This window comes from Pinus tabuliformis, chromosome 6 (genome assembly GCF_031772625.1).
Source record: "Pinus tabuliformis cultivar Carrire ecotype Pingquan chromosome 6, CPIR1, whole genome shotgun sequence".
NCBI classification, from domain to species: Eukaryota; Viridiplantae; Streptophyta; class Pinopsida; order Pinales; family Pinaceae; genus Pinus; species Pinus tabuliformis.
The window spans coordinates 2,011,461,403-2,011,486,710 of NC_142292.1; the positions used below are offsets into that span (position 1 = coordinate 2,011,461,403).

The following is a 25,308-nucleotide window of genomic DNA, read 5'->3' on the forward strand; positions in this document are numbered from 1 at the left end:
GCCAATTTTTCCAGATATGTACCTTTTTGTTTCAGATCTATTAAGATAGGTTTCTACCATCCATAGTTTTACATTTAAAATTGTTTGGTCTTTCCCTTAGGGTCCCATTGGTTGCCCTAAGTGTTTCACCCATCTCCCTATTTTTTTGCAGCAATCTTCTCGTCTAGTTTTTTTCTGTTGCTGCACCACTTTCTAGTAGCTTAGTGTCACTTGATCCAAATCACACTGACATTAAGATCTCTTGACCATTTCAGTGTATTTCCCATTGTTTTAGCCACCAAGAAGTATAATGTTTGAAAACCTTGTTTAGGTGGGGTTTAGTTAATTGTTTTGTTGTTCATTTTCTGTTATTTATTTCAATTTATTTTCAACAAGCTTTTTTTTTTTTTTTACAAACACGATCTGGGCTTAATCAATTAATACACTTACACACACAAGCACACCTTAAGAGAAGGGTGCTTGGTTTACACCACCAAGACAAGACTTAACATAAAATAATTATCTCACCGCATCAGAGACAAAAGATATATTGTTAATATCCCTACACCATTTTTGTGTTCTGCGTGTCGCGGAGACTATTAGGCCTTCACCCCCAGTTTCCACTTGGGCATATTACTCCTCCCCATCAAGTTTGAGTTCATCTCCCTCCTAGTCCCCATACCGACTCTTCTCCTGGTCCTTCTAATTCCTCATTTGATTCCAAACCTCCTTCACTGCATATCGTCACCATGTCTGGATCCACAACTAGTGCAGGAATCCAAACTGGTGTTGGCTTTAGTTCTATATCGGTGGTCACATCAGGTGGAACAGTCTCAGCAATTGTTCCAGCAACCCCCATGCTCCCTTTTATGGTTGGGTTAAGTCTACTGAATCTTCACCAGTTGATAAACAACTTGATACGCCATGATGTTGGTTGGCCCTCTATACCGACTAAGCTTTCGTCAGACATCCCAATGTTCAAGGGTATTGCTGGAGAGGATCCTACCAAACATGTTCGATCCTTCCACATGTCGGGTTCATCCAATTGTTTATAGACCAGCCCTCTACCTCTCATTCTGTTTTCATGACGCTCACTAAAGCATTCCTTTCATATTTCCGGTTACCTCTTCGGTATGACACTGGTACAAAGATATTGACCACATTCTGTCAATCCTCCACCACTCGCCTTTTGGACCATGTTTAAGAGTGGCGTCAAAGGAGGAGCACATGTCGTGCCCCACCTTTCAAAGATCATGTCTATCTAAATTGGTTTCTTAAGAGCCTTTTATCCCCCATCGGGAAAGATGTCACATCCCATTTTCCTCAGACCGAGGAAGAAGCTCTCTAGACCGCTTTGAGATATGATCTAATTTATGCCCAATCTAGTTATGTCTATACGATCATTCTAGACCACCCTTGTCCTGGAAGTGCCAATGCATTAGGGGCATCTCATGCCACCTACGGTATCATTGGATCCCTTTCACACTCTTCGCCATATACTCATAAGAGTTATGGCTACCCGCAGGGGGGCACCAGTTCCTCCAACACTTATGCCCCCCTACTAGCAACATGTTTCTTGGACGCCAACCCATCTACCACAATGTTTCTCCTACTTACATTCGAGCACTCCATCCCCTTAAGCATTAGTGTCGTAGCTTCGTATGCATCCTTAGCCTAAACAAGCACTGCCCCCTCAGCGTGAGGTGTTTAAACAGTAGAGTGATACCAATCCCCAAAATTCGACAAAAAAGAATAAGGGGAGGGGTAACTAGGGTAACCAAGGTAACCAACCTAGTGAACCCTAGGGAATCAGTCTAACACCAACAACCAGCAACAGGGTGACCAACCCAAGAAAAAAAAGGCTATTCGTACGAACAAGCCTTGTGCATGTTTTGGTGTGCAAGACCACTATACACATGAGTGTCCTCTTTTACCCCGAATGTGCCAAATGTGGGTAGCTCAAACAACTTCTAGAGGTCAACAATCGCCTCAAAATCCTGCACCACCTCAAATGGCCGTGCTCACAAATCCTTTCCCTTAGGAAGGATTTTTCGTTGCCCAAACTCAGCCAAGTCAAGAAGCCCATCTATGCCAAAATTCTAGTCTCGGTGACTACCAGATCCTTATGATGAACTCTAATGAGGTTAACTCATCCAATATCAACCTCCAAACTCAGTTGCGTCAATATGACAAGCCCTCCACTTCATCAGTTACTGAGTCCAAAACCAAAGTATCCGTTGTGCCTCTTCCCACACCAAATGGTCCTTTATAGATCCCTCAATCTAAAGTTGAGGTTATTCCCAAGATCCCAAAGGGACCATTACATTGTAATGCAGCGTCTAACAAATCTGCCCACATACAATATAGTAGATGACTTGGTGCAATCACCTATCACCATGTTGACACTAGAAGTCCTCCAGTCGCTCCCTTCCTAAAATAAATATCTACTAACTATCTTAGGTGCAGTGGATTCTTTTGATGATTGTTTGATTGTCTTCCCGGGTGATACATCAGAACACCCCCCAATTACCTTCATCAATAGCTTTCCAAATACTAGTTAGAATCTGTAATGCCATCATCTCTCGATTCATTATTGATGAAGGCACATCCACCTATGTGACGTCTACTGTTGTTTGGAAATAGATAAAGTCTCTTGAGTTTTCCCCCTCCACCATAACTTTACGTGCTTGGGATGGACACTCCTCCCAGCCCCTCAGCATGTACCACATCTGTCTAGTGAAACTTGTGGGCAAGACTATCCATGTCTACGTTGAAGTCATTGCTGTCCCGTTGGATTAGAATATTCTTTTAGGTTGTAGTTACACATATGCCATGTCAACTGTCACATCTGCGGTGTTATGTAAGATGTGCTTCCCCCATGAAAGGAATATCATTACCATCGATCAGTTGACTTACTACGATCCGACATATGTGACCTCCCCTAAGTCCATTAACTCGTTAATTTCTGGCAAATAGTCTTCAACTCCTCCCATCAATATTTCATCCAAAGTCTATAAATACTCCTCCTTGTTGTGTGTTTAACCTGTACCCCCCCCCTCCCATCTTAAAGGTTAATTCTACGAGAATTTACATGATACAAGTGTCATCCTTGAGTTGCTCATAGGCAAACCTTTTTGAGGCTTCTACGTGAGCTTCTGTCAAACCTCTTTCGATAGGATCCCAGGCCTCAACATCTATAGATCCTCCATCTACCAATCTGTCGTCTACCATTTTAGACGATGCATATGTGGACCTTATCTCTCAGGTTGATGCATCGGGTAATGTCTTCGCATCATGTAGTCAGTCTTCCTCCTGTCTGCCCATCTTCCATTCTAATGAGGACATCATGGAAGCTATGTCTACCCCTGATTACCCTTGGGATGATATGCATGACCATGCATACTTTCTGCCACAACAGTCCCATGACTAGTATGTTGTGGAATCAAAATACTTCATCCATGGTGAAGTCGATTGGTTTCGAAATCCCATACCTGCTCTAGATGCTTTCAAAGAAGGGAAAATGGCCAACATATCTACTGCTATAAAAATCAACATTTGAGATAAACCAGGGGTTGAAGAAAACATTACCTTGGGGTCACAGTGCACCTTGGAAGAAATTGAAGCGTACACCACTCTCTTCAAATAATTTCGTGATATTCTCACTTGGTCCTATTATGAGATGCCTAGACTTAATCCCACCATTGTTGAACACCATATCAACACATGGCCAGATGCCACTCCTATCCTACAGAAGTTGAGACCCATCCACCCTTCTCGACGTGAGGCCATAAAAGCCGAAATTGACAAGTTCAAGTAGGTTAATTTCATCTATCCCATTAAGTATACCACATGGGTATCCAACCCAGTTTCTATTCTCAAGAAGCAAGGCACCATTCATGTCTGCAAGGATTTTCGCGACCTGAACAAAGCATGTCTTAAAGACAACTTTCCCACACCCTTTATTTACCATATCATTAATGACTGTGTGGGGCACGAGGTTCTATTCTTTATGGATGGATTCTTTAGGTACAACAAGATCAGTATCTTTCATGCCGATCAGTTAAAGACAACGTTCATTAGCCCGTGGGTAACCTTTACATATCGAGTCATGCCATTTGGCTTAAAAAATGTTGGAGCGACATTTCAACGAGCCATTTCATAATGATTTCATGACTTGGTGCACCTTATCCTTGCTTACCTTGATGATCTCACCACTCGTTCGAGGTCTCGGGCGCAACATATTCATGATTTGCACACCATTTTTCTCCGATGTTGCAAATATAAAATTCGTCTTAATCCATTGAAATATGTATTTGGTGTTCCTGTCAGCCGTCTGTTAGGCTTCATTGTGTCTAAAGACGGTATCACTCTTGACCCCTTAAAATTTCAAGCCATTCTTGAACTTCCACCTCCCCGTACCTTGTGCCAGTTACAGAGCTTTCAAGGCAAAGGCAACTTCCTTTGCAGGTTCGTGCTTGACTATGTGACCACCATGCATGGGTTTGTCATAATCCTTTGCTCCACCATTCCATGTTTTGGGATGACCATGTTCAACAATATTTTGATGCCCTGAAGCATGCTCTCACTTCCGTACCCTTGATCAGTCCCCCCGACTTCACCAAGGACTTCATCTTATACATCTCAGCTTCTGCCCATTCAGTCGTTGGGGTCCTTATTCAAGAAGATGAGGATCAAAATGAGTATGTTATCTATTATGTCAGTAAGAACTTAGTAGGTCCCCCTGTGAACTACTCCCATGAAGAGAAGTTGGCACTGGCTGTCATGTTTTCCATCCAAAAGCTCTGTCACTATATCCTCACGCGTACCACCAGGGTCGTAACAAACTCCAACCTCATGACCTTCATAATGAGTCAATAGATCATTAATGGGAAGTATGCATGTTGGATTGTCATCCTCTAGGAATTCGATCTTGAGTTTATTACACTTAAGAGTAAGAAAGGTTTTTCCCTTTCTGAACTCATTTTTGAGCTACCCACTAGTGCACGTGATCCGCTGGTTAACAACGAGCTCCCAGATGAACACTTGTTTGTCATCACTTCAAATGATCCTTGGTACGAAGACATTATCACATATTTGTGAACCCAAAAGTTCGATCCCCATCTTACCCATGATGATCGACGACGGATTTGATACCAAGCCCTTCGCTACCTCCTCATCGGTAACAACCTTTGTCGTCACAATGTGGATTCTATACTTTGTCACTGTCTCACCCATCCTGAAGTAGAGCAAGTGCTAAATTCCTGTCATAGTGGCGCTTGTGGTGGTCACCTCTCCAGTATGGCCACTACCCAGAAATTCATGTGTGTTGGTTAATTTTGGCCTTCTCTCTTCAGTGATTGCATTGAGGCAGTCAAACACTATCCCAATTGTCAACATTTTTCCCCAAAGGCAAGAACCCCACTGACTCCCCTCCATCCTATCATCGTTGTTGGTCCTTTCTGTAAATGGGCCATTGACTTTATGGAGTGTCGACCACCATTTGTTAATAACCATAAGTATATTATCATGGCGATTGATTATTTCATCGAATAGGTTGAGGCCATGCCAATGTTCAATAACACAATGGATACCACCTCCCTTTTCTTCTTTAACCATATTATTGCTCGATTTGGGGTTTTGAAGCAATTGGTCTCTGACCATGGCTGACATTTTGAAGATGAGGTATGGTATGAACTATCCTCACTGTTGGGCTTCCAGCACCAGTATTCATCATATTATTACCCCCAAGGTAATGGACTAGTTGAAGTAGTTAACAAGATTCTAAAGATGATGCCTCAGTGGATGGTGAAGAAGCACAAGATGAACTGGCACCTTACGCTCTTCCTAGCCTTGTGGGCCTATAGAACTTCTATTAAAATTGCCACTACTAGGTTTACTCCTTTGCACCTTGTCTTCGACGAGGGGGAAATCTTACCAATCAAGTGTGAGATCCCTTCCGTCCACCTAGCTGTTGAACTTCTCCCTGACACCCAACCATTAGAACAAGGATTGGTCATGCTTAAACATGCCTCTGAAGACCATCGTGTTGCTTTGCAAACCACTGAAGTGGCCAAAAACTGCACCAAAGCTCAATATGACCAAAAAGTCAACCCTCATGCCTTTCACGAAGGTGATCTTGTTCTGGTGTATGACCAAATCCATGATACCCTGGGGCATGGGAAGTTCGAATCATTATGGCTAGGACCTTACATCATTCGTAAGGACTTAGGCAAGGGGTCATATCTCCTAGAGGATTTTGAAGGCCAACTCCTTCCCAATCCTCATAATGCACTGTACCTCAAGAAATTTTACCTACAACATTTCCCATTGATTTGTGAGTATTTATTTCTATCATGCATTTAGGTAGGTTGCACCACTTCATTTAATGATTTGACACTGCACCAAGAAACCATTTTTCCATAGAAGGTTACTTCGTCGTCTCTCAAATCAAATTTCATCATAAAGTGACACTTTTATTTTGAGTTCCACCTCCTCTTAATACTTTTCGTACCATATGTCTAATTTCATCACGAGTAACCATCAGTTACTCATGTTTTGATGGTCCCCATCAGGCCTAGTCTGTGTGGCAACGTCATCGAGTCACCCTTTTTCAGAGCATCCGTGATGAGTCACCCTTGCATTCTTGGAGTCTATTTCACGTCCCATCATATCATGTCACAATATTCCATCCATATTTGCATACCGTTTATCTTGTGTTGCCCATTTTGACCTCCAGTCACATTGTCCCCACCCCCTTCGAAGTTAATTCAATTGCTGCCAGGTCAACCATGCACTTTATGCTCTGACAAGGGTAGTTGTCTATTTTCCCTCAGTCCCATTTCCCCATTATCCTTGGTGTCAGTCCATTAATCACATTACGATTTTCCCTTTTGCTTTAGTTGAATATCATCATTGCCTTATTTATCGCGGGCCCTATTTTGTCAACATTAGCTGATTTATTCCAAAAGAATGGCCTAGAGGGTGGTGTATCTCAGTTCCAGCTTCCATTCTTGTTCAGCGCCTTGGATCGAGAAAAGGGTCTCATTAGTACCCTTTGACTTGGTCGTTTCATGTTCGTGATCTATATGCTTGATGGTCCAGTGATGTAGCAGATTGTACTAGTGATTCCTAGGTGTGTGTGAGATGTTTTAGACCTCATGAGGGGGTGGCCCTTCAGGTAGCCCCCAACATGCTCGGATGCATACATATTATGCTACAACCTTAGATGCAGCTCTGTCGAGTTTATGGGTTTAGTTCCTATCGATCGCAATATCCATAGCATGCACGTCTCCTTCAGATGATCCGTTCAGTTTTGCAGAGTCCTTCCTTGTTTAGCAAGGCTTCTCTAGTTGTTCTACCCTCCCTCCCACCCATTGTTTGAGGGAATGGGCTTTGTATCTCATCTACTCATATATTATTGTATTTATTCCTAGGTCATGTTTTTCCAAGTGCATTATATATATGGGACACATTGTATTATTTTCTGGCTCTATTATGCCAACATGTCATGTACCATTCAACATGTACTTCATTGCTTAGTTTTATATTTCTAGGTGAACGATTATTTTTGTACTAAGTCATCTCGGAGGGTATGGGTATGCCTCCCCCACCTCATTGAGGTCCAGTACCACAACATAAAAGGAGACTTGCATTAGTCTCGCCCCCTCTGTCCCTATCCTCTTTCAATTCAGATTCATTGGTCTCTCTCTCTCTCTCTCTCTCTCTCACACACACACACACACACACTCCCCTGTGTTGTCTAAGTGATTGTGTCTTTACAATGTACTTCGGTCATAGGTTTTGCTCCTAACACTCGTACATTGGGGGGAAATCTATTATCACAAAAATACTGATCATCTAGCCTAATTTACTAGATGGATCGAAGTACACCATGTAAAGTCAATTTTACCATAGTAAAATTACTTTCACCATGTGGAATTACCTAGTAAACCACCTTTGTTAAGTAATTTATAGTTAAACCAATGAAGAATAATTAAATAAATCATTATTTATTTGATTTTCTTCTAGGAATAATTAATTAAACCATTGTTTTATTATTATTCCTTGTCAAATTTGACCCAATCATGAAAAATAAACAAATAAATCATTATTTATCTTATTTTTCTCTAAGAATAATTAATTAATCACTAATTAATTATTATTCTTTGTTAAATTTGACTAAATACCTTAGGAATAATTAAATAAATCCTTATTTGTTTATTTCTACTTAACTAATTCCTTGAGATGATAAATAAATCATTTACTTATTTATTTATTTATTTTTAACAAGATCGGGTACTTATATATTATAAAAACTACGAGGAGCCAAGTCCTGTTACATATGTAAGGAGAAATGAAGAAGGAGAAATCCAAAATGGGTTTGCAGACCCTGACTCCTTGTTGGAAGACTTGAGAAGAACAGATTGAAAAAGAAAACAGCTATATTGCCGTACATACAGAACTGCAAGAAGACAAAATTTACAAGACATAAGACAGATTACTAAAGCTGGTTAACAGAGTCATCGAACTGAGGTTCTTCCTTTACACTAGCTCTCGTTGAGGTCTCGACTTGCATGCTTTGAGTGATAGATTTGATGTGAGCGATTGCTTCCTCCATGTGGTTACATTTTTCCTTTAAACCTTCTATCTCTGCTTTCTGTTTTTCCAACTTCTTTCTCTTTGGTTTGCTGTCTGCTTGATATTCCTCTTTGAGTTCATTGAAATGCTTGACGAATCTTGCTATCATAAAACAATGGGCTTTATGTAACGTGCAACTGCTATTTGTGATCACTCGATCCAGAGGATTCTCAACTTGATCATTGTTTTCTGGATTCGCGGCCATATCAGGAATGCTTTTGGGGGAGAGGATGTGATAAAGGAGCAAGGAGGAGAATTTGGGGGAGTAAAGAGGGAAAGGGAGACAGGAAGAATATGAGGAGAATAACTGGAGGCGGGCACAGACCAGAGAAGGGACCACGCAGATGTATAACGATTGAGCACTGTGATTTGCCAAAATAAAGGACCTCTAGTTAGCAAAGAACAGAAACAGAGCCTGGAGATTACAAAAGTTACCCCAAGAGACTTTTGAAGGCGGCCTCTTGGCTATGCTGGACTGATGGCGACCATGCTTGCTACAGGACTCCTGGTGCTGGATACCAAAGGATGAACCTTTACTCTTCTGCGAATGAAAGAGTGAGATTTTGATAAGTGCATAGAGGGAGAGATTCAGAGATATATAAAGCGAAGAGGGAGGCTGAGCAGACAGAAAAGACGAGATATAATCAAAGATTTGGCCGGGCTTGGGATCATACTTAGGATCTTTGATGCAGTCTATGGGGATTTTGAAAGGACTCCTACCTAATTTCTGCTTGAGAGAGTCACGAGAAGCCTGAGGGGTCAAGGTCCCATAATCGATCCAAGTTGTTTGTGCGACAAGCGAGGAGAAGGAAGGAACGAAGTCCGAGATGAGGCAGACTGCGTGCGGCTTGTCAAATTTGGGACATAGAACATAAGAGGAGATATGATGACTGAGGAGACTTGAGTTCGGAGACATATTGATATGACTAATCAGAGGATTTGAAAGGCAGCTGAGCCAACTACGGGATTGATTTTTCATAGATGGAGTCATTTTCCCGAACTTGACCATTCTATCTGTTGGAGGCCTTGGTGGCATAGGAATCTGCTTTTGTATTGTTGTCACTTAGGACATGTTTGAAATTCGTGTCCCCCATATTTCTGATGTTGTCCAAAATCCTGAGCTTTATATTATTGAGGGCCGCTTTTTTGAATTCTGCCCCCGAAACCAAGGCTGCAATAACGATGGTCGAGTCTCCCAGGATGATTGGATTCCTAATTCTCAACCGTTTCAGGATGATGGTACCTAGGAGAAGGCTGTAAGCTTCTGCCATGTTATTTTACATTTGGCCCAATCCCCATTCATAGATTACAAGAATTTTGCCTTGATGGTCCTTTATAATACCCCCTGCTCCAGCTTTCCCCGGATTGTTTTTAGAGGCTCCATCAAAATGCAGAGTGGGACGATTCTGGTCTAGAATCCATTGACTTACTTCTTCCTTGGTGCCTCTGAGCTTCCAGTAAATCCTTCACGTGTATTCTTTGGGTTGGAATTGATGGTTATTAATGTAACTGATGCAGAATTTGTTGTACCAATCAGTCTCTTCTTTGTGCCAACTTGATTGATCTGGGGGAGCGACGGAATTAGCACTTATTGTTTCAAAGATGAGCGCTATAGTTTTTTCTAGAATGCGGGCTGGATTTGGCTTCTTGTTATTGAAAATACAATTATTCCTAGCTAGCCAGATTTGCCAACTGAGAGTAGCTGGGATGCATTTCCACAAGCGGATGATGTTGTTTTTTCCCTTCTTAGGAAAAGGATAACATTTCACCCAATTTTTTTGGAGAGAGGAGAGCTGGTCAAAAGTCTCTCCAATTTCCATTGGTCTGATAATCTGATTCCAGCAGCTTTGGGCAAGAGGACAGAGGAAGAAAAGATGATGACTACTTTCCTCCTTAGCATGACAGAAGCAGCAGATTGAGGGGCCCGGAATCCCTCTTTTCCTAAGATTCTCAGCTGTGAGAATCTTGCCTTTAAGAAGAGTCCAATTAAAATGTTTGATCTTTGGTAGGCACTCTGATTTCCAAACAGTTGTGTAGAGGTTCCATTTGACTGTTGATGTGGATGCTTGAATAATTTTGTATCCCTCTTTGACAGTAAATTTTCCTCCGTTGGGATCCCAGATGTACATATCTTTAGCCCCTATGTTGGTGGGGGCGGAGCCTGTGAGAGAGACCTTAAGATTGGACCAATGATCTCTGAGTTCATTGGGAATTTGGAGGTCCTTCCAATCTTGCCAGATGTTGTGATCCCATATTGAGATATCATACAAGGAGGTTAAATTTTTAGCTTCCATCCAAATTTGTAGAGGTCTGAGGTCTTGAAGGAGGTTTCTTGGTTTGGCACCCATGATTCTATCAGACCAGATGTTGTTGGGAAAAGTATCTATTCAGAACGCCCCTATCCCACTCTAAGGTGTGATAGTGCCTTAGCAACAAACAAGGAAAACTATTTTCGTATTCTTCTTTATGAAATGTAAACGAAGAGGAAGGATGTAACTAACCTGTGTCTTTCGCTAGTTTGTTGATCCAATCACTCTCTCCTTTGTTCACTTCCCGCTGCCTACTCCCTTACTGGTCCAGCTTCACCAAGTTCCTGCAAGATCACAGAAGAGGAAAACTACACAAAAGACATAGATTTACATTCATAACTAGCTTAGGATCAGATTTAAGCTAAACATGCAAATATAACAAAGCATCATTGATACACAACATGTAGGAGAAACTCAAATAGTTTTATTGATATGATAAGAAAGTCCAAGAGGAGATACAACCAAGTGAGTCCCGATCCAGCATCTACCTCCCAGCAAAGGAATCCCTTCCTCACCTCCAACAAAGCATAAATCACCCAATGCACTAATCTCAATCTCAAACCAACAACATTTCTCTGCAAAGTACAAACTTCCAGCCTCATGGATCTCTGGGTGAGGGATCCATATATAGATGTAAGCAAAGAGGATGAGTCAGCTTATGTTTTGACTTGTGGCTTCTCTCTGTCCGTTCTTGCTTCCACTTGGAGGCTGAGAGCCTCTTACTCATCACTGGTCGAATTCAGTGAGGCAAGTGTCATTGGAGAAGATTCTAGAAGCTTCCATTGTCTTTCCACCTCATTGAATGACTTTGCCATTTGTCATTTCCCACTCAACGCACCCTGGTAGTGCATTCACCTGCGTTGCAATGCACCTAGCCAGTGTATTTGGGTGCTTTGCAACGCAGGCAGCTAGTGGAGCCTCTGAATTGATCCTGATTTGACTAGTTTTGAGCAGTTTCTGGTGGAGAACTTCTGGGAGAAGCTGTCATTTGTTAACCTTGTTTCTTTAGGAGTTGGAAAAACATCTTTAGGGACTTAGGATCCCTTGGTTTATGGACATTTCATGCTTATAGCTGTAAGGCACAAAAATGTCTATAACAGTTGCCCCCTGAAGTATGAGGCCGTTTATTGGGTGAAATGCTTTATTAGGAGGATCCGAAGTTCTTTCAATGCTGGGAGGAGACCTGTAATAAGATACAATACAATACATTATTTTCATACTGTTTTCATGATCTAGCTGAGGCGGGCATTCCCATGCTCAGCTTTATAAATTCATTTTTTATGTACATAGGATAGATAATCGTCTGATGGTAGAATGATGATTCTGATGAAGTCATCATGCTTTTGGTAGGATGATTATCTGTGCTGCAATGCTGTACATGTAAATGTTTTTATTTTTCCTGAATATATATCGCAGCCCGGATGGATGAAACTAGATCCGGGTTCTTCAATCTCGTCCGATCTTCACTCTAAGTACAAGTCGATCCATGTGAGAAATGTTTTGAAGTCGAACATGGAAAGACATCGCTTGATTACCAGTCAATGATGTAAACTGTTAACAAGCGCGAGAGGAATCACCGATAATGATAATGACCCTCAAGGTACTGCAGTACAATTCACGTGGTGTGAATAAAGGACTTGGCGTCGAACACCACGCAAAATCTTTCGGTCGAAGGTCATTGATATATACCTGTCGCCGGAAGTGAGAAACTTGCCATTGAGGCATGCAAGCTTCAAAGTACTGAAGGGGTGTTCCTAGATCAACTTCTTGGATAATGAGCTGATGTCGACAAGAAGCGATCCGTCAAAGGAGGGCCTTGATGTATCCCACATCATTGACACGGAACGGAGCAAATGATTTTGATGGAGGTGAAAACGATTTGATGATATATGGTTTAGGGTGGCGGTCATGAAAGAATGAAGTATAATGTATGGTAGTGGATGGGACATGGGTGATTTCTCTGGATGACTTCTCTTGAACATATCGGCGACACTTATATGATGGATTGGTAGCATTTACCCCAAAGGTGGATGGTATGGTGAGACCATGGTGATGTGACCGGTGAATGAAACAACCCAACCCGACTCAGGCACGGAGTGGAAGTGTCATGTTCAAGAACGACTTGCTACCAATAAAGGTTCTTTGAGTTTCTTCCCAATTTTTCCCTAGTCATTGCTGACCAGTACCTCTTTATTTTTGTCAAGATTGAGGAGGATAACATATGCTTGTTCTATAATTTGCCCTTCGGGCAAACCCATCGCTATGTTTTAACGAGTCTAGCGATAGTGAAACTCGTTCTCGTCTAAAGACAAGTTTGTCGCTATTAATGTTTTTAACGAGTTTAACGACAAAGATAACTCGGTCCTTTTAATTTTTAGAGAGTCTGAAAAGGAACGTAAAGGTAACTCCGGAAGTCCTTTTTCGTCATCTAATCCCTTAAGTCCGAAAAAGTATAAAACAATACAGAAGGGATGAATTTTCGATAGTTTTAACGAGCCGAACAATACAAGCGCTCGATCTTTTTGTGTAATAATCTCTCAGGTCCAAAAATATTAAAATCTAGAGGAGGGATAGCACTTCCGGTCGCTTTAACGAGCTGGAAGGCCAAAACTCAGCAATCTTTTCATATTTTACGAGTCAGATGAAAAGAGCTTAAATAAGACTCGTCTTTTGAGGAACGAGTGATGAAATGGGTAGTAGCTGATTCCAGGTAAGGGTTGGAATTTTCCAATCACGGCAGTGTCACAAGGATGGCTAGTGAAATCACTCTTCGCAGCTGTTCCTCAAAATGGGTAAACAATCAAATGGAGGTGAATGATCGGCCAATGGAAAAGTGGAGGTGACGGTGCAAACACGACCAAGGCTTTAATGGCTGATAATGTTACATTCACGGTGGTTATTTACCAGAGGATAGTTCATTTTTTAACGAGCTTAAACGCGGATTGAAACACTTGCTCGATCTTATTTTTATTTTTTAACGAGCATGAACTATGCGCTAAAACTGCTCGATCTTATGTTTATTTTTTAACGAGCATGAACTACGTGCTAAAACTGCTCGATAACATGGTCTAGTTTTGATTTTTTACCATAAATAGCTTTGCCTTTTCAAAGATAGTACTGTACCTTCAATTGCTGCATCAAACTAGTTAGAAATGAATAACAATTGCTTGAAAATGAGATTAAAATGCTAATATTTTACTTTGAACTACGTAAAAAGCAATTAAAAAGTGTTTTTACCTCTCATTTTACCATTTCATTTGAACTTGGTTTGTTGGAGCTTTGGAGGTGCCTCTTCCCCCTTGATTTTCATCAGCTAATTTCGGGAGATTCTGTGGACGATTCTCGGCGCCGTCTGGACCAGGTAGGAGCTAAACTTGAGCTCTTTCATTTCATGGTTTCCTTTCTGCATTCTGTGTTTCATTCCCTGTTTTTCTGAGCCCCTGGGGTTTGATGGGCTCGTTCTGCCATCAACGCACCCTGGCCATTCGAAACCTGCGTTGAATGTCAACCAGTATGAAGGCAGTTTGACCTTCAACGCAGGTGGAACACTGTGCAGGTGCGTTGGGCGCAGAAAAGGGATTTGCTACACAGTTTTTGATGAAAATTTTTGCCTGTTTCTCATCAAAATCAGGATCTAACTCCTCTCATGTTTGTTTTTCAAAGATCTCGGAGAAAAATGACCCTTACATGGCGAGAACGAGAACATGAAGAAGAGGACATGATTTCCCTACATGATCTGGTTACAGTGAACGCGCTGCGGAACTGTGGCTTGCTGAAGTTCTTCCGCATCTCTAGCATGAGACAGCAGATCAACCTACTGCAGTATTTGCTCGATGCTTGGGATCCTATCAATCAAGTTTTCCAGATTAGGGGCAAATCTATCCCCTTGACTGCAGTAGATATTTACTTCTTGATTGGCTTGTCGAGGCGGGGTGCCCCCATCTCTTTGTCAGGTTCGGCCCGAGGGAGTGACTCTGTGAGAGATTATGTCCGCCAGTATTGCAGGGAAGGATCTCAGCTGAGTAAAGACGGCAAGATCATCATCCGTGATGTTACTGACACGTCCCTTAGGTCTATCCTGTATACTTTTGGTAGGATGGCTGGAAGTGCGTCTCTTCATGTAGCCAATAGATATAATGCATCATGCCTTGGAATGCCTCCAACCGAAGATATTCAATTGGTGTGATGCAGTACTTCTTGTGATGAAAAGTCAGTTGACCAAGATAAAGGACGGGAGGTTGAAGAACTTTGGGTTTGGTTCTATTTTGACCGCCTTCGCCTTGGAGAAGATACCACTGATGCAGCCGCAGTACATTGCTCTTGACTTACCTTCTCCTATTGAACCACACATGCAGAGATGGGTTGACCATATGTCTAGGCATGCTGGTCAATCTAAGATTTCTTTTTCTGATACCTTCTTCAGGTGGTTTGATTGTCAGGAGATGGTCTATTCTGAGTATCCATATGTTGGCATGGATTTCCGGGGTGATCCAGATTTAGTACTGCCGGATGGCGAGCAGTGGGGCGCTATTGGTAAAATATTTGACCATATCACTGTTTACTGTTTTTATCTATAATGTCCTTGTGCTTTATTCTATCAAGACTTTAATCAAACTCATGTGTGCATGCAGATGTTGGTCCTGTTCGTCCAGTAGTTCGCCTGAGAGTGTCGGCCGCTGCCCCAGCAGGAGAGGCCGCTGGGAGGGTTATCCTTCGCGACCTTGATGTGGCCGAGACTCTCACAGCTGTGCAGGAGTAGGTTGAGAGCCTTACTCTCGGTATTCCAGATGTGAGGATCGACGAGTTACCTTTGCAGTTACAGCGGCATACTACTGGTGTGCCTAGACGATGGACTCGTCTCTTACACATGATCGCACAGGCTGTGACGTGCTATCATGAGCATCACTATACTAGGGTGCCCTCTAGCATTTTGAGTTTTTGGGTCATGTGACCGATTTTGTCTTGGTTACAGAACATTATATGTAAACCATAAACAGCTATATATATATATATATTTTGATTTTCGGGGTTTTATTCTGGTTGAGTTATATGATCCACATGTAAAACATTGATGATGTGTTTCTTTTTATAAATGTCGCAAATGTCTATCTAACACATAGTTTGCTAATGAGTTAGTTAATGTGTTTAAGGTTATGGAAATATGTTGGTATTGAATCAAATCAAATTGTCTTTCCAAAATCTTAACCCTTAGGAACATGCGATAAATGGCCGGGTTTCCTACGGAATATATACCATTGAGTTGTAGTATTACGAGTTGTGAGTCTAGCCTGACGATTAGTCGGCGTATACCATTGGTGATGGCATCAGAGAGAAGTTCTATCAATGCGCTATACTCAACGATGTTATTTGTTGATTGATCGATACATACACCTCTGAAACTTACTAACTCGCCGCTTGGATCAAAAATGGCCCAGGCTGCGGAGGACAGGTTCCGCGAACTACGACTCGCTCCGTCGGCATATCCAACACATGGTTCCAATGGGTTTGACATCTGCAATAAATGTAAAAAGGTGGATTACTCGACCAAAACGAACACTTTAGCGAAAAAAAAATACAACAAAAGCATATTGGTCACTATTTAAGCATAGTAACGCTTGAGGTACAACCCATTACGAGGTTGCGCCAGTGGAATTCCGTCATAATCCATTAACTCGTAGGCTACTTTTGCTAACACTCGTTTAACAATATAGGGGCCCATCCATAAAGAATTAAACTTACCTGCTCCCAATTTATCGGATTCTTGGTCGTAAAGTAAGACCAAGTCACCTTCTAAGAAGACACGGGGTTTGACATTTTTGTCGAACTGCGCCTTGACTCGTTTCTTATGGGCTTCGTTAGCCAAAGCGGCATCACGACGGGTTTCATCCAATTGGATTAATTCCAAGAAACGGGTCTCTTCTTCTGAAGTTCCGAGGAGGAGATCGATTGCGAGTTTAAGAGACGAGATTTCGCACTGGACTGGTAAGACTGCTTCCAGGCCATATACCAGTTGGAAGGGTGTGAACCCGGTCGCATTCTTTACCGATGTTCGGTAAGCCCACAAGGCTGAGTACAGGATTAGGTGCCATCTTCTTTTGTGAACTCCGATCATCCTTTGCAACATACGCTTCAGGACCTTGTTGATCGCTTCAACTTGTCCGTTGGCTTGCGGATAATACGGAGTAGAGCTGTCGTGAGACAATCCTAGTTCGGCAGCTAATTCGAGCATCATGTGATTGCGAAAATGCGATCCATGATCCATGACTATAGCCTGTGGTACGCCGAATCTGGCGACTACATGATTGAAAAAGAAAAGGGCAGCTGTTTCACCAGTGTTATCTAATGTAGGCATCGCCTCAGCCCATTTGGTAAAATAGTCGACGGCGACTATAATATACCCATGCCCCCCGGTCGAGGTGGGGTTACATGTCATGAAATCGATGCCCCATTTGGCGAAAGGCCCAACAGCAATTATTGGTTGTAAAGGTGCGGGAGTTCTTTTAGTTTTGCTATCAAAAATTTGACAAGCATGGCAACTTCTGACTGCGGTTATGCAATCTTTGAACATTGTTGGCCAGAAGTATCCTGCTCGTAAGATTTTTTGTGTTGTAGCATATCCAGATTGATGCCCCCCACACGCGCCTGAATGACACTCATTCAGGGATTTTTCGGCCTCCTCATGGGTGAGGCACCTTCTCAGAACTGTATCGATACCACGACGGTAAAGCGTATCACCGACAATCATGTAGTCTTTTGCTTGGTATCGTATACGTTTTTGTTCAGAGTGAGAGGTATTTGGCCTGAACTTTTGGGTCTGGAGATAAATTATTATATCTCCATACCACTCATTGCTTGTAGATATCATAAACAAATTCTCATCCACGATTGATTCTTCGGATGTTTCATCGTTGGACGACGATGGGAAATCGCATAATAATTCTGCGAAAACTAGAGCTTTCTTTGACTTGGATTTTACAAATTCCAGATCAAACTCTTGAAGGATCGCTATCCATTTTGAATATTTTCCCCCCAGCAACTGTCACGACAATATATAAGTCATCGGGTTGCAATCTGACAGAATGGTAGTTTTCCGAAAGAGGACATAATGTCAAAATCTTTGTATCGCTTGAATCGTTGCAAGCGCTAGTTTTTCAACATAGGAATATCTGCTTTCTGTATCATTTAAGTTTCTACTTAAATAATATATAGGGTGTTCAATTCTATCGACTTCTTGAACTAAAACCATTGCGATGGTTGTGTCTGCTGCAGCCAGATACAGGTTAAAATCTCTTTGATAGTTGGGGGCGTACATTAATGATGCTTTTATTAAGGAATCTTTTAAAGCATCAAAGGAAGCTTGCGCAACCTGATCCCAGATGAAGGGTACCTCCTTTTTCAAAAGACGTGTATAACCTTTAGCAAGTTCGGCGTAATTTGGAATGAACCTCCTCAGAAAGTTTGCTTTCCCTTGGAGTTTCTGAATCTGAAGAAAATTTGAAGGTGGAGGCAAATTTATGATTGCCTGGACCTTGCACGGGTCGAGACGAATCCAATCCTTGGAGACTACAAAGCCAAGTAAACGACCAGAACCGACGCAAAATACACATTTGTGCGGATTGAGTCATATCTTGTAGTGTCGGCAACGTAGAAATATCGCTCTTAAATGCTGCGGATGATCAGTCCGCTTTCGCGAATGAGCCGGAAGGTCGTCGAGGTATGGTTGAACGATGTTCTTGATGTCATGGAAGGCATAATTCATTGCCCTCTGAAAGGTCGCCCCTGCGTTCCTTAAACCAAAGGGTAATTTTCGATATGCGAATGTACCCCACGGACAAGTGAATGCAGTCTTTGACTGGTCCTGTGGGTGGATATTTATTTGATTATACTCGGAAAATCCATCCATGAATGAAAAGATTTCGCATCCGGCGCATTCATCAATTATCTGGTCGATGAAGGGTGTAGGGTAGTTGCCTTTCGGACAAGCTTGATTTACATCCCTATAATCGACACACACTCTAATTGTCCCCTGTTTCTTCATAACAGGGACAATATTCGATACCCAATCGGTTAAAGGAACCAGGTAGATGAAACCAGCATGGAGAAGTTTTTCAACTTCTGCCTTAATCGTAGTGGCTTTCTTGGGGTGCACCTGCCTGAGCCGTTGTCGTACTAGTTTGACATCTGGATACATCTTAATTTCGTGTTCAACGATACTCGAGTCAATGCCTGGCATTTCATCATATGACCAAGCAAAGACATCTCTGAATTCGCGAAAAAGAGCGTTGTATATTTCCAGTTCTGAAGGAGAACAACATTTGCCGACATAAATATTCTCTACAACATCTGTTTTAGTCGAGATATTTATGGCTATAGTCTCTTCAATGTTGGATAAGTTTCGCTCGGAATCCACCGTGTTTACAGTATTTGATAGGAATTCAAAAACTGAAGGATGATAAAGGTCGTCTTGAGTATCCTCTTCACAATCCGGAAGAAGGGAACGATGGTGGCTGTCATTCCATGGTGCCCCTTCAATCAACATTGATTGTACGATTCCTTCGTCGGTTCTATGCACTCGCGACCAAGGATCTGAAGGGGTACCATATTCTCTAGACCTATCTACCCAAACGCTTGATGAGCGTTGATTCGGGTTTTCCTCCCATGCTAGAAACATTGATTGCTACAATATTTCTATTGGGCTTGGGGGCAAAACCATTGCATGATCCATGTTGATATCGTTTTCTGAGATCTTTGCGGAAGATATCATATTGCAGGTACCTATCGACGCTACTTCCGCCAAGTTGATTGGAGGTGGAAGAGTGAAAGTTCCCATTAGTATGGGATCTTTTAGTAGGCCTACTCCGATATTCTGAAGCGAATGGGGGATTCCATGGATCATGGGAATGCTTCCTGTAACTTGTGAACCATTAGGGAGGAAGTTTTGTTGGTCGACGATTGTAATCCCCCCTTGAAAGGGAAATGCAATCTTTCTAAAATAGGTCGACACAACAGCTGCCATGGCATATATCCACGGTCTTCCTAGTAGGATGTTGTAATCAAGATTCCCATCGATGACTTCAACATCTATTTCTACTGTTTTTCCCCCTAGTTCAACCTTCAAGTTATTTAGGATACCATATGGGGTATATGTCCTTCCGTCGAATGCTTTTAATGTCGTCGAAGATCGCGACAAGGTTGGAGACCCTAAAGTTTTCCAGCAACTCATCGACATAATGCATGTAGATGCCCCCTCATCAATAATTGTTCGATGAACAGTTTTGTTGAGGGCTTTCACTTGAATAAGGAAAGCTAGTTGGGCTGGTAACTGAGGATCGTATCCTTTGTGGTCGAAGGATACAAGATTGGAATCCTTAGGATCAACCCCACCAATGGCTGATAACAAAGCCTGCCTCTGGGATGGGCAATTTTGTAGTACTTCAAGAGTCAACATAGCGGATGGCGATTGGGCCAAATCTTCCACTATGTTATAATGCTGCGCCGCTCTGGCGCGAGGATTAAATGTCGACTTGTGTACTACTCCCTTTGGCGGTTTTATTGTTAATTCAGGAATGATGGGTGGTACAACTCTAGTCGAAGTTGTTGTCGAACTACTTGGTTGATCTTTATCCTTGTCATTCGACAGCTGAGGGTTCCCGTAATCTTTGTTCCTTGTCGAAATCAAAGCATCATTTTGCTGTTTTGAAATCGACAACATTAGCACTTGCAACGGGGAAGCATTTCCACTATCAACCAGATTTGTTCCTGGATTTGGAAACGGATCAGTTAACACTGCTGAGGTTTTCGAACTTTTAAAGAATCTTTTAAGCTCAACTTTGTATGGAAAATCTGCCGTCCAATGATCCTCATCGCATATATAACATGGATTTTTTGGTTTCCTATTTCTAGGAGGGTTTGAAGAAGTTTTTTCAGGAGATGATTCATCCTGTTTCTTCTTCTTCCCTTTGCCTTGCTTCTTCTTGCTTCCTGGTTGTTTGGTTTCTTTGCCCTTATTTGTCGATACGACATTTACTTCCGAAGCAAGAATTTCGTCTTTTGCATTTTGATCTGAAATCTTACGGGCCTTCTTGGATGTGGCCTTTGTCGATTTCGTGTTTGTCGTGCCAATCACACCATCGCCGGCATGAGAGTCATTGTTTGATTTAGGAGGAGGAGGAATTGAGAATTCCGGTCTAGGGGCGTCAGGTATTTTGTCGTAGAGCATGCCAGACTGAGTATAGACCAAGTCCAGATATTGCGCACGAGCGATAACTTGCTCTTCCGTTACGACTCCCCCCTTTGCCACATCTTCTGTGATGGCAGGAAGTAATGACTTGATAAACCATTCAGCTAATAGCTGATCGGGAACGTACGTTTTTACCATCCTACGATGACGTCGCCACTCATGTATATGATCAGATATGTGAGTGGCCGTTGTCTGTTTGAAGTTGGTTAGGATTTCCGTTCCCGTTTCATACCTTATCGGTAATTGAAAATGGGTTAAGAAAGTCGTGGCTAAGGTGCTGAAATTGTCGAACGAAGCTCTAGGAAATTCAATATACCATTTTGCCGCTGGACCCGTTAACGTCCTCTGAAAAAGGCGAAGCCTTATCGAATCATCGTTTAGGGTGTTTGATGAACACCATAGATGAAATGTCATCACGTGATTCGATGGATCTTCACCTGGATTTCCATTAAATTTAGGAATATCTGATGGAAGTTTATGAGGGATCGCTGGCCACCAAGGGGCGTAAGCAATTGGATCGTTTGTTAACCGGTGTAAATCGGGTAACTCTAAAGTTGCCACGAATGGTAACTGTTGATTCAGGTTAGGTGAAGCATACCCAGGATACGATGGAATTGCTTGAGCAGTTGGACTTTGCATACCAGCATAATGTAGTTGATGCTGGTACAACTGATACGGTTGGTGGACATGACCATTGTAAAGTGGTTGATTTTGACCGTTTTGAATGTACGACTGTCTACTGTTCGCAAAGATCTGCTGCTCAGAACCTTGGTATACTTGTTGGAATTGTGGTTGTTGGTATTGCACCAGCCATGGTTGTGAAGCCATGTTCTGTTGCGCTATACTAATCGTTGGACCAAGGTGTGGGGTAATTGTACCCGTTTGGACCTGTGTCATCCCACCAGTTGGCGATTGTGGTTGAGTCATAGGGTCAAGGGGCTGTTGCATTACAACCTGAGAAATCTGAGGTTGACATACAACAGGCAGCGTTTGAACTTGTGACACTGTCACAATAGCCGGTGTAGTAGGTATATTCGACACAGGTACGCATTGTTGCATCGAATATACAACCCTTGGTTGTTGGGGTAGTATAGGTACCCAACCACTTGTTGTAACTCCAGTATAACTTGAATACTGTTGTGAACTCCCGTATGGATATCCTCCTGGAGGGGGTAATGAAAGGGCATACTGCCCCCCATACGGTTGTAATCCGGAACTCAAGGGGATTGTCTGCCCTTGGGGACTGGATTGCCCAAATTGACCTCCAAATGGGTCAATTTGTCGAGTCTCAACATAAGAGTTGCCGGATATTATTCCGGAGGAACAAACAGGAACGAACAATACTGTCGAAATAGCCCCTAGATGGACTCCTTCTAGCGGTTGTGAGCTAGTCAGGACAGATGGTACGCCGGCAAACATTGTTGGAGTGACAGCAGGGAGTTCTGCTGTTGCTGTGTCAGTCGACACAATCCTAGATGTTGATGGTTGTTCAGACATTTTGAGTCTATCCAAAATATTACCTAGCGATTCTACAGGAACTTCCGCTGGTGGTAGACCAACTTCTGATGCCGAAGGAAATAGAGTGACCCCGACTCCAAAATGTGTTGGAGTACTTGCTTGCGGATCTTCTACAATTTCCTCTATCGCAATCAAACCAGGTGGAAGAGGAAGACCGTCAGGTCCGTAAAATATTTCTAGTGCCGAAGAAGGGGTTGAATCGACAGCAACAGATGTTTGAGGAGCAAGACTCTCCGAACCAGTTGCTGATGGAACTGGTTCAGTCACACAAGTGTTTACTCTCAGACTAGGATCAATATCACTGTCCCTCTGTGGCTGTTGAACTTCTTTTGTAGAGGCAGGGTTTCCAGAAATGTTTGGAGTAACCGGAATCTCAGATGTTGTTGGAACACTTGTTCTAACTTTAATAGGAGATTTCGAACCGGTTAAACGAGTTCGCTTTGTCCGTACTATTTTCGATTCCGGAGACAAAGACGGTTGACTCGTAAGCCTCCACGAACGACGGGGTTTTAATTGACTTTCTTCCACGATTGCGGATTACTCGATCAACTAAAATACAAAAGGGGAAAGTGTGTTTCCGAATTAAATGAATTTTTAGACGCTTTAGACACAACTTTCTTTTTCAATTTTAAAGAGTCGAGAAAAAGCAAAAGATGACTCTAGTCTCCTTCGATTTTTAATGAGCCTGAAGTGACAAGTGCTTAGATCGACCTTTTCTGTTAAAGAGTCTGAAAAGGAACGAAAGGGACTGCTCTGGAGATCTAGGTAGAGGGTGTGCCAAACCAATCGCAAAACCGCAGAATACTTTTTAGGGTACGGGCGGTCAGTCTTCCCGAATGCTGTGTTCAGTGCATTGCGATCAGTAGGGCAGCCGACACGGCTTCCTATGGATAAAGGTTTTATGCCTATAGGGGTCTCCCAATATATACTCGATGGTACGTGGGAGCACAATCCGTACTGGTACTTATCGTCTCTTAGGAGGAATCACCCAACCATCAGTGAGGCCAACAGTTACCAGGTTTTACGACGCCGGAACACGTCTCTAGCCTAGACATCTATGTTGTGCGTTAAGTTACAAAGCGTTGTTAAGTTCATTCAATTTATTTTAGGTTGATCTTTCTTAGAAGTTTGCCTTTTTGGATCACCATGAGATGTAGATACAATTCCTAAATGCAGTCTAAAGATGATAAGCAAGCTTTTATCTCTTTTCAACAATGAAAATCCTAGCTACAAGGGGAAAAGAAAGATACAATCTTTTCTCAAAGAGCATAGAGCACACTGTAAATGCACTTTTCCTAAATCAAATCATACAAACTGTCAAAATGCAAATGCACATATGCATGTATTTGTTTTCACTTTCTTAATATTGATGCCTAAAAAGAAAGTTGTTGTACAAATTTGAATTCGATTTCAAGTGAAAACACAAACAAGCTTCTTTTTGAAATCAAAAAGACGATTACGACACTTTATGATTTTGAAATAAACACTTGTTTCGACACTAGAAATTCACAAATTCAAACCAAAAGACAAGAGTAAAAGTGTAATCAACTGTCAACAGCAAACAAACCTACTCCTAAGATCAAAACGACACTTACGACAGGTCTAGATCTAAGGGCGACAGTATGACTAGTTTACTTTTGTAATGGGAAACTGTAAATGACGTAAAAAATACACAAAAACAAATACAGTTTCTTTTATACAACTGAGGCGGAATTGAGGCAAAGAAAAGGGGTTTTCAGATAGGTACACACACTGATAACAGGCTGCAAAAATCAGAGATAAAACTGAACAAAATGAAGCAAAGAACCACAGTTGCACAAGGCAAAGGCTGATCAACGCACCTGTTGCACAGAGAAACTGAATTGCAGCGCAGGTAGCCCTCTTGGGACCTGCGTTGAAATGAAAAACCTCTTCACAGAGCCTGCGCTGAAGCAGAAACGAGAATTGTCTCTGGGTTCTGGGTCACGGTTTGCAGTTTAATCTATGGTTTTTGGCCGGATAAAAGCTATCAATAAGGTACAATTAGAGGGATGATTTAAAGGAGGACTAAGAGCTATCACAAAGGGAAATTAGAGCATTTGTGGATCAGCTGTTCAGATCATAAACAGGCCCAGTGAATGGACTAAAGTAGCAGATCTCTACTTTGCATTTGTAAATGGCAAATGCAGTTCGATTCGGCACTCCTAAGTTTATGAGAAGAACAACAATAGAAACACAAACAAACTAACTAGATACGATCCCCAACGGAGTCGCCAATTTGTTGTTGGGAAAAGTATCTATTCAGAACACCCCTATCCCACTCTAAGGTGTGATAGTGCCTTAGCAACAAACAAGGAAAACTATTTTCGTATTCTTCTTTATGAAATGTAAACGAAGAGGAAGGATGTAACTAACCTGTGTCTTTCGCTAGTTTGTTGATCCAATCACTCTCTCCTTTGTTCGCTTCCCGCTGCCTGCTCCCTTACTAGTCCAGCTTCACCAAGTTCCTGCAAGATCACAGAAGAGGAAAACTACACAAAAGACATAGATTTACATTCATAACTAGCTTAGGATCAGATTTAAGCTAAACATGCAAATATAACAAAGCATCATTGATACACAGCATGTAGGAGAAACTCAAATAGT

At 42.1% G+C, this 25,308-nt stretch overlaps 1 pseudogene; it reads left to right on the forward strand.

Moving 5' to 3' along the window:
* Positions 1 to 9,094: 9,094 nt before the first annotated feature.
* LOC149267331 (cytokinin dehydrogenase 4-like) overlaps positions 9,095 to 25,308 on the forward strand; it is a 73,046-nt pseudogene continuing 56,832 nt past the window's right edge.